The sequence below is a fragment of the Stenella coeruleoalba genome (genome assembly GCF_951394435.1).
Source record: "Stenella coeruleoalba genome assembly, chromosome: 4".
In the NCBI taxonomy this organism is placed as follows: domain Eukaryota; kingdom Metazoa; phylum Chordata; class Mammalia; order Artiodactyla; family Delphinidae; genus Stenella; species Stenella coeruleoalba.
Genome location: NC_137149.1, coordinates 74,411,882 through 74,424,040, shown reverse-complemented (window position 1 = coordinate 74,424,040; position 12,159 = coordinate 74,411,882). Strand labels below are relative to the sequence as shown.

Sequence of the window (12,159 nt, the reverse complement as noted above, 5' to 3'; positions counted from 1 at the left end):
AAACAATCTGACTTTATACCTAAAGGAATTAGAGAAAGAAGGAAAAAAAAACCCCAAAGTTAGCATAAGGAAAGAAATCATAAAGATCAGAGCAGAAATAAATGAAATAGAAACAAAGAGAGCAATAGCAAAGATCAATAAAACTAAAAGCTGGTTCTTTGAGAAGATAAACACAAGTGATAAACCATTAGCCAGACTCATCAAGAAAAAGAGGGAGAGGACTGAAATTAATAAAATTAGACATGAAAAAGGAAGTTACAACAGACACCACAGAAATACAAAGCATCCTAAGAGACTATTGCAAGCAATTCTATGCCAATAAAATGGACAACCTGGAAGAAATGGACAAATTTTAGAAAGGTATAACCTTCCAAGACTGAACCAGGAAGAAATAGAAAATATGAACAGACCAATCACAAGTAATGAAATTGAAACTGTGATTAAAAATCTTCCAGCAAACAAAAGTCCAGGACCTGACGGCTTCACAGGTGAATTCTATCAAACATTTAGAGAAGAGCTAACACCCATCCTTCTCAAACTCTTCCAAAAAATTGCAGAGGAAGGAACACTCCCGAACTCATTCAATGCGGCCATCATCACCCTGATACCAAAACCAGACAAAGATACGAAAAAAAAAAAAGAAAATTACAGACCAATATCACTGATGAATACAGTTGCAAAAATTCTCAAAAAATACTAGCAGACAAGTGTGTGCTTCGGCCTCGGAACACACATCTATTATTAAAAAAATCCCCAAAAATCTTAAAACATCTTTTAAAAAACCAAAAAAAAATTTACAAAAAAAAAAATACTAGCAGACAGAATCCAACAACACATTAAAAGGATCATACACCATGATCAAGTGGGATTTATCCCAGGGATGCAAGGATTCTTCAATATATGCAAATCAATCAATGTGATACACCATATTAACAAATTGAAGAATAAAAACCATATGATCGTCTCAATAGATGCAGGAAAAGCTTTTGACAAAACTCAAAAACCCATTTATGATAAAAGCTCTCTAGAAAGTGGGCATAGAGGGAACCTACCTCAACATAATGAAGGCCATATACGACTAACCCACAGCAAATGTCATTCTCAATGGTGAAAAACTGAAAGCATTTCCTCTAAGATCCGGAACAAGACCAGGATGTCCACTCTCACCACTCTTATTCAACATAGTTTTGGAAGTCCTAGCCACGCCAATCAGAGAAGAAAAAGAAATAAAAGGAATACAAATTGGAAAAGAAGTAACACTGTCACTGTTTGCAGATGACATGATACTATACATAGAGAATCCTAAAGATGCCACCAGAAAACTACTAGAGCTAATCAATAAATTTGGTAAAGTAGCAGGATACAAAATTAATGCACAGAAATCTCTTGCATTCCTATACACTAATGATGAAAAATCTGAAAGAGAAATTAAGGAAACACTTCCATTTACCATTGCAACAAAAAGAATAAAATACCTAGGAGTAAACCTACCTAGAGAGCCAAAGACCTGTATGCAGAAAACTGTAAGACACTGATGAAAGAAATTAAAGATGATACAAACAGATGGAGAGATATATCATGTTTTTGGATTGGAAGAATCAACATTGTGAAAATGACTATACTACCTAAAGCAATCTACAGATTCATTGCAATCCCTATCAAATTACCAATGGCATTTTTTACAGGACTAGAACAAAAAATCTTAAAATTTGTATGGAGACACAAAAGACCCCGAATAGCCAAAGCAGTCTTCAGGGAAAAAAATGGAGCTGGAAGAATCAGGCTCCCTGACTTCAGACTATACTACAAAGCTACAGTAATCAAGACAATATCTTACTGGCACAAAAACAGAAACATAGATCAGTGGAACAGGATAGAAAGCCCAGAGATAAACCCACTCACCTATGGTCAACTAATCTATCACAGAGGAAGCAAGAATATACAATTGAGAAAAGACAGTCTCTTCAATAAGTGGTGCTGGGAAAACTGGACAGCTACATGTAAAAGAATGAAATTAGAACACTCCCTAACACCATATACAAAAATAAACTCAAAATGGATTAGAGACCTAAATGTAAGACCAGACACTATAAAACTCCTAATGGAAAACATAGGAAGAACACTCTTTGACATAAATCACAGCAAGATCTTTTTTGATCCACCTCCTAGAGTAATGGAAATAAAAACAAAAATAAACAAATGGGACCTAATGAAAGTTAAAAGCTTTTGCAAAGTAAAGGAAACTACAAACAAGACGAAAAGACAACCCTCAGAATGGGAGAAGATATTTGCAAATGAATGAACAGACAACGAATTAATCTCCAAAATATATAAACAGCTCATGCAACTCAATATTAAAGAAACAAACAACCCAATCCAAAAATGGGCAGAAGACCTAAGTAGACATTTCTCCAAAGAAGACATACAGATGGCCAACAAACACATGAAAAGCTGCTCAACATCACTAATTATTAGAGAATTGCAAATCAAATGTACAATGAGGTATCACCGCACACCAGTTAGAATGGGCATCATCAGAAAATCTACAAACAACAAATGCTGGAGAGGGTGTGGAGAAAAGGGAACCCTCTTGCACTGTTGATGGGAATGTAAATTGTTACAGCCACTATGGAGGTTCCTTAGAAAAACTAAAAATAGAATTACCATATGACCCAGCAATCCCACTACTGGGCATGTACCCAGAGAAAACCATAATTCAAAAAGACACATGCACCCCAGTGTTCTTTGCAGCAGTATTTACAATAGCCAGGTCATGGAAGCAACCTAAGTGTCCATCGATAGACGAATGGATAAAGAAGATGTGGTACATATGTACAATGGGATATTACTCAGCCATAAAAAGGAACGAAATTGGGTCATTTTAGAGATGTGGATGAATCTGAAAACTGTCAGACAGAGTAGAATAAGTTAGAAAGAGAAAAACAAATATCGTATATTAACGCATATATGTGGATCCTAGAAAAATGGTACAGATGAACCAGTTTGCAGGGCAGAAATTGAAACACAGATGTAGAGAACAAATGTATGGACACCAGGGGGGTGAAAGCATTGCGGGGGGGTGGAGTGGTGGTGTGATGAATTGGGAGATTGGGATTGATATATATACTCTAATATGTATAAAATGGATAACCAATAAGAACCTGCTGTATAAAAAAAAATAAATTAAATTTAAAAAAAAACAAGAAATAACAAGAAAGTAATAATACCAGAGCAGAAAACAAGCTCTTCTCTAAAAACCAGAAGGGGAGCTTCTGTCTTCTCAATCCTGAAAAAGAAAAATAAAAAAATAAAGCATTCCACAAAGGCTGGGATTGATCAATCTTGTTTCGACATTTGTTTGATACTTATAAATTATGCCATTTTTGTATATGGTGTAGCCCATTAAATAATTGTCCAAAAAGGAAAGTATGCTCACATATTCATTTGGACGTTAAAACTTTTGCCATTCGGAAAAGTATCCATAGAGCCTGTTGCTTATAGCAATCAAGTTTGACCTTCAGTTGCAGTTGAACTCATGCAACTGGAATTCTCATCTACATTATTTTTCAATTCCCTTGAAGAAACATGAAAGGAAAAGATAGTTCAGATAGTTATGAACTTCTGAATGGTGATATAGTCTTTTATGTGTTGATAGATCAAATTATTTAACGTTTATCCCCAAAAGATACTTTGTGTTCACCAAAGAGATTTCTTGGGTCATGGGATGTGGTAGGCGGAATAATGGCCTTTCAAAGATGTCCATATCCTACATTGCTGGAAACTGTGACTATGTTAGGTTAAATGACCTTATAATGGGAAGATTGTCTTGGATTATCTGGGTGGGCCCAGTGTAATCAGAAGGGTATTAATAAGGGAAGAGGGAAGCAAAAGAGATGGCAGCCTGAGGAGGACTTGGTCTGCTGATGGATTTGAAGATTGAGGAGATCCATGAGCCAAGGAATGCAGGCAGCCTCTAGAAGATTGTAAAGGCAGGGAAACACATTTTTCTGTTCAAGTTTCCAGAAAGAAATGCAGCCCTGCTGGCAACTTGAGTTTAGCCCAGTAAGACCTGTGTTGGACTCTGACCTACAGAACTGGGAGATAATAAATTTGTGTTGTTTTCTTCCATTAAGGTTGTAGTAATTTGTTACAGCAGCCACAGGAAACTAATACATGGTACCTCTGTTTAGTTTTCCACTAACATGCGTTTTACATGTTGATTAATTGAATCCTAATGTGAATGACAATGTGATTTCCTGCAAAGATCAATTTTAGTTTAGTATACTAAGAAATCATTTGTGTTGATAATATGCTGGACACTGATGGGCAGACCTTTGTGTACCCAGGGATCTTTAGTTTCTCCTTCACAGGAATGGTGACATGTTTAGTGTGGCCAGAGAATAAGGAGTATGTATACAGTGAAGGTGGAGTGGGAGATGAGGCTGGAGAGAGAGAATGAAGCTAGAAAGGAAAATTGGTGTCTTATAATGTGGCAGAGCAAGTGATCTTCAGAAGCCATGGTTTCCTTCCACCTGTTCTTTAATATTTGTGTTATTTGTGCCTCTATTAGTAAATGCTGTAAATAAGTTGGAATTATAAGATGTTTTTATTATCAGCTTGACTTTAGCCGTATTAGAGTTGTAAGCAGGTTGCATTTTGCCACAGAATGGCTCATGGAATGGCTTATCTATATGTTAAATATACAAAGGAATCAATGGTAAAAAGGAAGCCTAGAGTTTAGACAAACATGAAAAAGAATTGTTTCTGATAAGGAATAATGAACAACCTGACCAACAGAGACTGTTACTATCTCAACCTGACCAACAGAGACTGTTACTATCTCTGATGTCCCCTGACCATCTCAGATAAACTTGCCTTGCTCCTTCGTACCTTTTATGGGATGAGAAACTGTAAGTACTTAGCAACGATTAGGAGGCTAGGACAGGTTAAAAAAAAAAAAAGACATAGACATAAATAAATAAATTAGAGCTATATGGCCAGTTAGAAAAAAATGCTTGTGGTTTTTTGGTTTTTTTTGATGGGTTTGAATCAAGCAGATCACATGCTATCCTAGACCTTGTGTGAGATTCAGAGGGATAAAGTGCTTGAAATTGAAAATATGGAGGGGGGGCGTGTGATTATTGCTAATGGTGAATTCTAGAGTAACTCCAGGGGAATGAGTGGGAGGTAAGTGCAGGATTGTTGGAGGAGAGGAGGTCAGGGAATTGACTGGCCAAGATGTTGGGAGGATCATTTATGTAGATATCAAAATCAAAAACACCTACAAAAGAGGTATTGGAGAGAGACAGCCCTCAGAGAAAGAGGGCTTATTCTGGGGAGTTATGAATGCTTACAACAAGCAAATGGAAATAACTGATATAGTCTGGGGGCATGAGATTCAAAGCTGGGGGATTTAGGGAGGGAGAGAAAGAATAATTCAGAAATGACAATGAGGCCCTCACACCAGGGCCTTGACATGTGAGACATGGGAGAGAAGAACAGCTATCACTTGAAAGGCCTGGAGATAGAGCAGAACTCCTGGAGGAGAGCAAGAGATCTGTTGGTGCAGGAAACGTGAAGCGAGTGTACAACAGCAATATTGAGGAAGTAGGATATTTTGCTAATGGTATACTGTGAGTTCCAGAGGACACAATGAAAGGATTTTGGAAATTGGGAAAGAAAGGGGAAAGGGGTCAATGTGGGGATATACAGAGTATATAGGGACAAGAGTCTAGGTGAAGGGGGGTGACCTGAGAGTCTTGGACCTCTCTTGGTGACTGAAATAAAAGGAAAGTAGGGCATAACAGGATTAGTCCTGGTGGTTTCCTAGGTAGATTATTGTAAATATGGAGGGAGAGAGGGTTTGGGAAAGGCAGATTTATCAAGAGCAGCCAGAGATTTTAGACCTGTATTAAATTTCTGTTGTCATAGAACAAGAAACTTAGAAACTACCACAAACTTAATGGCTTAAAACAGTACAAATTTATTATCTTACTCTTCTGCAGCTTAGAAGTTCCACAAGGGTCTCATTGGGCTAAAAGCAAGGCGTCAGTAGGGCTGCATTCCTTTCTGGAAGCTTCAGAGGAGAATGTTTCCTTGTGTTTTCAAGCTTCTAGAAGCTGCCCCTATTCCTTGGCTTGTGGCTCTTCTTTCACCATCAAAACCAGCAACACTGCATCCTTCTGACTTTTCTGTCTCACAGCTCTCTGACCACAGCCAGGAAAGGTCTTCTGCTTTTAAAGACTCATGTGATTTCATTGGACCACCCAGATAATCGAGCATAAACTACTCATCTCAAAATCTTTAACCTTGATCGCACCTGCATAGTCCTTTTTTGAAACATATTCACAGGTTTCAGGGATTGGGGCGTGGCCCATTTAGTGGGGCCTTTATTCTGCCTACCACAGGGTCCCGTCTTCCTGTGGATACTAGTGTGAGGCCTGGTGCAGGGTGGTATAGGTTCAGGGTTACAGTACATGGTTCAGTGTGTAGTTCACATTGAGACTCAAGCTTGGGCTCTTCCTGCAGCTTTAGATCTTTTATGGGGCTCATTTGAGGCTGGGGACAGTCTCAGGCCTCAGTCTCATCTCAAAAAAGGGTTAAGGTGCTCATGTATTCTGTGGACCAGATCAGTCCATCACATGAAGAGGGAGCTCAGACATTATTTGAATTTGAATAATTGCAGTAGTCTTGTGTGCCACTAAGAGAGCTGTATTAATTTTTCAGTTTTTGTTTACTTAATGAGGCTTCAAAAATACCTCACGTCTAGACATCTGACAGTCTAGAATTTTGGTAGCATTTGATGTTTGTATTGAGCAAGCATCTTCTTTGGTTCTAAGAGGTCTGGTTCATGAGACTTTGGTGTGAGGTGTGTTTCTTGTTCTTACTGTCAATTTTAAATTTAAGTTGGTCTTAGAAACTGCTGTAGAGTCAAGAATGTTTTTCATCTTGCTAATATTTTATATAGAGGTGGACTAATGTTCCCATTCAGTATTGAATAAATTGAGAACTGTTACATTTCATCTTTACTCATACACTAAATAATTAATTTTAGAAGTATTTCAGTCTTTTTTTGTAAGTTAAAATTGTTCTCTTAGAAATACTTACCTTTTTAGCTATAATACAAACAGTAATCTGCAGAAGCAAGTTTGAATTTTTCATAAATGGTGATAAATATAGATAAGGATTGTTGGGTTTTGTATTATGCCAGTCAATTAAATTTCAGCACTACTTTTAATTAATGTTAATAGATCCATCCGTCCCAGAAAGATCTGTGATATCAGATTGAACTAACCTAAATTCCAAAGTAGGTCAGTGGGTCAATAGGTTATTAGGTTAGAAAAGGGTTTATTGTGGTTTCTATTTTTTAAGCCCAGGTTCTTTGAGTTAAACCTTTTTAATGAATAATTTAAAAATTATCAATAATTAGATGAAATTTAAAGTTTTTTTCTTTAAGTTACATGAAGAGTGCATAGGAAAATAGTCTCTGTTACTCATGTTTTTTAATAGTAATGTGTTACTTTGTTACTGATGTTTTGTTCTCTGGAATGGATAACATGTATCTTATGTTCTTATGGTAGCCAGGACTCTAGTATTGGACAATTAAAAGAAAACATTCAAAAGGCAGAAGTTAAGTTTTTCTGATTATAAAATAATACATGTTCTTGGAAAAATTTTAGAAAGTGCTAAAGAAAAACTAAAAATGGAAAAAATCCATAAGCAAATTACTCAGGAATAACAACAGTTGGTACTGAAACATATTTGGATTTATGTTTGATACATTTTAATGCCACTGTTAACTGCTGTTGGATGTTTAAATCTTCCAAGCTTTACTATTTTAAATAATAGTGCAATGAATATAAAACTTTGGTTACATCTCTGATTATTTCCTTTTTTTTCAAAATGAAATTACTAGGTCAAAGGACGTAAGTGCTTGAATTATTGACACTTCTCATCAAACTTTTTTTAAGAAAGGGAGTCCTAATTTACTCTCTTAAAGCATTGTTCAGTGTCTATTTCATATCTCCATCACCAAACTTATCAAACTGTTATTAAATGTAATAGACACTTCAGAGTCACTTTCTTCTCCACAGTGCAATGTTGGCATTGTCAACTTCTTAAAGCACTCTTTTCCTTTAATTTTACTGACAAATAATCCTTCCTGGCTTTCTTCTATATCTTTGGTCCTTTTCCATCTAGTTGATACTATTATTAACACTAATCATACTTAAAATTTATTGAGCATTTGCTGTTTTCTATATACTGTCCAAACGTGTAACATAGTTAATCCTCAAAAGAACTGTATGTGGTAGGTACTACTATTATCTCCATTTTAGAAATGAAAAAACTGATGCACAGAGATTTAGTGACTAGTCTCAGACTCACAGCTAATAAAGGGGCTGATCCATAATTCACACCCAGGAAATGTTTCTAGAGCCATTTCTTTACATTGTTGCTCTGCCGCCTCCCCATTTTACTAGCTACTCTTCTGCCTGTCTGTAAAATATTAATTTTTCATCAGGTTTCAGTCTTAGCCATTTTTTCCCTAATTTTATATGTTTTTCCTAGAGAAGCCCATCTAATCATTATCTTTAATTTACCTATTTACGTCGATGGCTCCCACTTTACATCTTTACCCAGTTCTTTCCTGAATGCCAAACCCACATTTCCAACTGCCTACTGGACATTTTTCCTCTTGTATGTCCCATAGATATCTTAAACATAACATGTCCGAAACTGAATCCATCATTAAAAGTGTTTGTGAGGTATTTGTTACATAGTGATTAAGAGCATAGCTCAGGCTAAACTGTCAGGGTTCCTATCTTAGCTTTACTGCTGATCTTGGCCAGCTTACCTGTTCTCTTTGTGTTTCAGTTTCCTCATCTGTAAAATGGAGATAATAATAGAGCCTACCTCATATGATTGTTGAGTCTTAAATGAGAGAAAACTTTAAAGAATGTCCAATACGTAGTAAATGTTCAATAAATGTTAGCCACTGCTTTCAACATCTTTCCCTCACACTACCCTCCAACTTACTCCTCCTGTGTTACCTGTCAACCCACAGATGTGTCCAAGCCAAAATTTGAGTGATACTCTTGACTGCTTCCTGCCCCCAGCTTCTGTTAATCAGTCACCAGATTCTGTCTAGTCATCTCAGGATCTATTAAAATTCCTATATTTCTTTTTATAATTTCTGCTTCTGTATTATTTTACCTGAACTATTATAGTGCTCTGCTTCTACTAGTCTCTCTAATTCTAGTCGAGCCTACTTCCATTCCATTCTCTGTGTTGTAGCCAGTATGATGGTTCAAAAGAACAAATGTCTATTAATGTCACTTTCCTGCTTAAAACCTTTCAATGTCTTTGTTGAGGGGGCGGAGGTGTTGGGAGTTACCTTCATGTGACCTTTCATGATCTGCTCACCTCACCATTATCATCTCTTACAACAACCTCTGTTACCCGCTGTCCTTAGGTTTTTGCCCTAATCATACGAAACTACTTGTAGTATTCTAAAATCACAGTTCCTTCTCATGTCTCCAGACCTTTGCATATACTGTTCTTTTGGCATAGATCAAATTTCTCTATCTCTTTGCCTGGTGAACTGTTATTTTATTCTTGAGATCTCAGCTTACGTATCAGTTCTCCAGGAGGCTTCTTTAACTTCTTTGTCACTCCCAGTGTGTTCAGAGAGCACTTTGTGGGTTCTCTGGGAAGTGCCTCAAATGTAGTGGCTGTGTCTATTTCACTGTTTCCAAACTACAGTCAGCGTCGTATCGGACACTTACTTGTATTGGTACTCAGTAAATATTTGCTGAATGATAAATATATGAAGTAGAATTTTTAAGGAATCACTAATATTTAACTATAATATGTTTTTACTTAAGTTTCTTTGATTTCTAGCCAGGAATAATTTCTACATTTATTAGCCATTTGTTTTCTTCGTGGCTCCTCGTTTAGTTATACTCTTTGTTGTTTGTTTGTTTGTTTTTAGCTGGGTTTTAACCTTTTTTCAGATAACTTTTAGAGACCCTTATATGGTAAAAATATTAACCTTTTGAAGTGCTGCAAATATTTAAGCCTTTTATTTTGGCTTTAAAGGGGGAGTTTCCATTTGTGTTTATTTGGTTAATAATTGGTGTCTCTATATATTATTATCCTTTAGTCTTCACAACAGTTGCCTTAGGTAAGAAATCTGAGGCTTAGGATAACTAAGTAAATTGTCCAAAGATTTTCATCCATGCTTTTCTGGCTGTAAACTCATGGCCTTAACTTCTATACTTACTCCTCCAGCATGCTGGATTTGTTAGGTGCTTTAATTCTGACGAGTAACTCGATCCCAAAGTACTTAAAACCAAGTAGGGCAGTAGGATATGCTTCTTAATTTTGCTTCATGCACATTTTAGGAATTAAGTTCTATTGCTCCGGTGTTTTTGACTCAGACCTCTTACTTTTATTTGAGTCTGTAATCTCCAGGGATTTTTTTCTTGTTGCCATCAAAAAAATCCCTTTTTTGTACTCAAAAATACCCCCTCTTTTTTTTTGCTATCTAAAATATCCCTCCTTCTTGCTGTCATATTATATATACAGCAGATTCTTGGTGTTTTAAAAAAATTCTAGAATGGACATTGGATGGGTCAAGCAAAGTCAATGAGGGTAAAGTTTTGCATTAACTTTGGTGTGGCAAGGTTGGGTTGGTCTTGGTTAATTCAGTTATTCACAATGATTATTGAGTTTTTAGTATTTGTCAAATATTCCGACAGGTCCTAATAATAGATGAAGAAGTGAAGCTTCACTCCTGCTTCGAAGGAGCTCATGATTTAGAAGAATGTTAAGAATGAGAATGTTATAGTGATATCTCAGTTCTACAATGAGAAATAGTAAGAATACAGCAATTCCTGATTTTCCTTGTTAGTGAAAACATTTCTATCCGAAACTGACAAGTTCCTGAAGTTCCTTCCACACCAGAAATTTTACTTTTTGATTAAATTTATTCCTAAGTGTTTTATCCTTTTGATGCTCCTATAGATGATATTGTTTTCTTAATTTCCTTTTCAGATTGTTTGTTGTTAGTGTATACAGAAATGCAACTGATCTTTGTATATTTACTTTGTGTCCTGCTATTTTTTTTTTTTTTTTTTTTTTTGCGGTACGCGGGCCTCTCACTGTTGTGGCCTCTCCCGTTGCGGAGCACAGGCTCTGGACGCGCAGGCTCAGCGGCCATGGCTCACGGGCCCAGCCGCTACGCGGCATGTGGGATCTTCCTGGACCGGGGCATGAACCCGTGTCCCCTGCATCGGCAGGCGGACTCTCAACCACTGCGCCACCAGGGAAGCCCCCTGTGTCCTGCTATTTGATGTTTATTAGCTCTAACAGTTTTTTTTTGCTAGACTCTTTAGGGCTCTCTACATATAAGATCATGTCATCTGCGAAGAGAGATAATTTTACTTCAAACTTTCCAATTTTGATTTCTTTCACTTCTTGCTTAATTGTTCTAGATAGTACTGTGTTGAATACAAGTAGCGAGAGTGGCCATCCCTGCCTTGTTCCTCTAATCTTAGAGGAAAAGCTTTCAATTTTTCACTGTTGAGTGTGATGTTAGCTGTGGAGCTTTTCATATATGGCTTTTATTATCTTGAGAAAATTGCTATCTATCTCTTGTTTATTTAGTGTTTTTACCATGAAAAGGTATTGAATTATGTCAGATGCTTTTTCTGCATTAATTGATACGATCGTGTGATTTTAATACTTTGTTCCTTAATGTGGTGTGTCACATTAACTGATTTTTGTATGTAGAACCGTCCTTGTACCCCAAGGATAAATCCCACTTGGTCATGGTGTATGATCCTTTTAATATGCTATTAAATTTGGTTTGTTAATATTTTGTTGAGAATTTTTGCATATATATTTATCAGGGATATTGTAGTTTTTCCTTGTGGAGTCTGTCTGGCTTTGGTGTCAAGGTAATGTTGGCTTCATAAAATAAGCTTGGAGGTGTTCCTTTCCCTTCAGTTTTTTGGAGGGGTTTGAGCAGGATTGGTGCTAATTAATTCTTCTTTACATGTTTGGTATAATTCTTCAGTGAATGTTTGGTCCTGGCTTTTCTTTGTTGGGAGGTTTTTGATTACTGATTCAATTTTCTTATTAGTTATAGGTATGCTA

At 36.6% G+C, this 12,159-nt stretch overlaps 1 protein-coding gene across 16 annotated transcripts in view; it reads left to right on the top strand.

The window, feature by feature from the left end:
* CLOCK (clock circadian regulator) overlaps positions 1-12,159 on the top strand; it is a 139,062-nt gene that overhangs the window by 56,782 nt on the left and 70,121 nt on the right. Inside the window, exon 1 of one of the 16 annotated variants that reach the window (XM_079919451.1) lies at positions 10,620-10,877. The exons of the other annotated variants lie outside the window; for them this stretch is intronic. The gene's annotated coding sequence lies outside the window, so the exon portion shown is untranslated. Of the gene's footprint in view, positions 1-10,619; positions 10,878-12,159 lie in introns of those variants that run through there. 16 annotated transcript variants of the gene reach the window in all.